General features: G+C 38.4%; 1 non-coding gene across 1 annotated transcript; it reads left to right on the top strand.

Annotated features, from left to right (window-relative positions):
* Positions 1–910: 910 nt before the first annotated feature.
* On the top strand, positions 911–1,029 carry LOC111736785. The gene has a single exon (XR_002779261.1). It is a non-coding gene; the product is annotated as a 5S ribosomal RNA (ribosomal RNA).
* Positions 1,030–2,719: the final 1,690 nt, after the last annotated feature.

Genomic DNA, 2,719 nt, shown 5'->3' with positions numbered 1-2,719 from the left:
CTCAGACCCTCAGACATTTTGAAGAACTTTGCTCCTAAAGTTATTCCTCTCTTGCATCACCAATGTCTTTCACTACACAGGACCATTTCTTGCAGTCCAAACACGTATTCTAGAACAGAGGTTCTTAAAATGTGGTCCTTGGATCAACAGTATCAGTATTACCTGAGTACCTGTTTGAAATGTGAATTCTCACGTTCCTCCCCAGGCCTACTGAATCAGAAACTTTGGGGCCCAGCAATTGGTTTTGTAAAAAGCCCACCAGGTAATTCTGATGAAAAGTAAAGTCTGAGAAATACTGATCTAACATAAGCCACTTAAAAAAACAAACAAAGCAGAAAACCAAAAACTTGATCTTGGCTGTTATTCTCCAGTACTACTATTTTCCCATTCTCATATGATCAGCTCCTCAAACATGTCCACATTTGTTCTGACCAGCCACATAGTTTTTAATCTTTCTTCAGTCTCTTTCACTACACAGAAACTTTGTTTTGAGGTAATCCAAAATCTCAATGCCAAAATCAGTGGATACTTCCCTTTCCAATCTAACTCAGTCTCTTATCAGTGCCTTTCAGCCACTCTCACACTTTCTAGAGAAATTTTACCTTCTTGACTTCTGTGATACCACAGTATCCTTGTATCTTCCCTAACTCTTCTTTGTAGCCTTCCCTTTCTCTACCTAATCTCTGAGTTTTGGCATTCTATGGGCTTTGAAACTTTTCCTCTTCCTTTCCATCTATCAACTTTTACCCCAGGTGATTTCATCCAGTTCTAAGGTTTGAATGGATCTCCATCTGATAACCCTAAAATTAGGATCTCCAGTCTGGATTTCTCTGAGCTACGGATTTGCAAATTCAATACTTCCTCCTCTGCATCTTATATATAACATATCCAAAGAAGAAATACCAAATCCATCTATGGTCATGCCACCCTGAACAAGCCCGATCCCATCTGATCTCGGAAACTAAGCAGGGTCGGGCCTAGTTAGTACTTGGATGGGAGACCACCTAGGAAGACCAGGTGCTGTAGGAGTAAAAAATAAAAAATAAAGGATTGTAAGCTGACAAGGTCCTTGCAATCTGTTGCTTCACCTAAAAAAAATAAAAAGAACTATCAAATCCATACTCCCTCCACCCGCACATACATACGCAGCTCTGTATCTCCATGTCAGCTTTTTTATTATTTAGAAATACCAACGACCTCTATGTTCAAGCAAAAAAAAAAAAAAAAAATCTAAGCATTATTTTATAAATTCTCCTTTCTCTTTCCCCCTTACACCCACCTGATTCACTATTACTGATTCTGTTACTAAAATATATACACATGTGTCTATTTCTCCCTATGTCCAAGACCATCAACTTGGTTAGGACCTTGATGATGTCTCTTCAGCACAAAAGTCTCCTACCTGGCCTCCCAACTTTTATTCTTGCTCTACACAAATCTGTTTCCTCCACGGTACCTAGATATCTTGAAATATAATCAAAGTCACGTTAGTTCTTTGCTTAGACCCAGGTTTCTTTCCTTGGGCAAAGGGCTTGAGCTGGTTGGCCTCCTGCTCCCTCCTCAGGGTCACTGGGGCCCCCTCTCTTCATCCCCTGTACTCTGGGCACATTCATCTTCAGAGAGTATCTAAAACACTCCTGCTTCTCTCCCACCTCCAGACTTTAGCAGCTGCTTTTCCCTCACCTGGATGGCCTTCACTCTGGCTCTCCCCATGTCTGACTTCTCATGTTTCAGGTTTCTGCTACGATGACTCATTCATCGGGGGGGCCTGGATAATCACATCATCTAAAATAAGGTCCTGCCAGGCCTGTTATTTTCTATTACTGAATCCTATTAATTTTCTTCACAGCACTTAGTACTGTCTATAATTATTTGGTGTGTCAATTTGTTTGAATATTGTCTGCGTCACACAAGAATAAACTTTCCATGAGGACTGGGTTTATCATTTTTTATTGTATACTTAAGACCTAGATAAATCCTGATAATAAATGTTTCAAATGAATGAAGAGGAGTGAAGAACAAACACAAGTCTTGAAATGCATTGTTTTCAGTAAATAATTCCAAACCCTGTCATTAAATAGCTTCTCTCATAGAAACTCTTTTTCCTTTCCAGCCCTCCTTTATGTCCATACTTATGTTCTACCTTCTCTGTAATGGTGTCCTTGATCCTTCCAGTCTTTTAGCTCTGGTCACCTTCACACATCCTGTACTTATACTATAGTATTGTTATTCATTGTGTATGCATATGTCCTATGCAGCCAAACCTCACTTATTGAGCAACTGCCCTGTACCCATGGTATTGTAGTGGTCTTGAGGGCAGAGATATATTTTAAAAAGTCCACTGCATTGAGCAGAGGGTTTTGCATATAGAATATATTTAACAAATAATTGATGATTAATTGAATCCATCCTTGATAAGTATGGCTGTTATCCAGTGCTGTAAATTTTGGGGTGTTTTAAAAAAATCAAAATTGTCACTGTAAAATTTTTTCCAAACTCAGGTAAAGTGATCCTATACTTTAAAAGGATTTTGAGAATATCAGATAGATCTTCCTTTTCATTAAATATTCATTTGCCTTCTGGGGTCATATCCTGACTCTACCAGTTACTAATTGTATGACCTTAACCAAGTTTCATAACATCATTTGGCCTCAGTTTAATTATTTATAAAATGTATAAGTGCAAGGGATATAATAACAGAATCATTATAAAGTAACAC

This window comes from Pteropus vampyrus, unplaced genomic scaffold, assembly GCF_000151845.1.
Source record: "Pteropus vampyrus isolate Shadow unplaced genomic scaffold, Pvam_2.0 Scaffold1, whole genome shotgun sequence".
NCBI classification, from domain to species: domain Eukaryota; kingdom Metazoa; phylum Chordata; class Mammalia; order Chiroptera; family Pteropodidae; genus Pteropus; species Pteropus vampyrus.
This window is presented reverse-complemented; position numbering and strand designations above follow the sequence as displayed.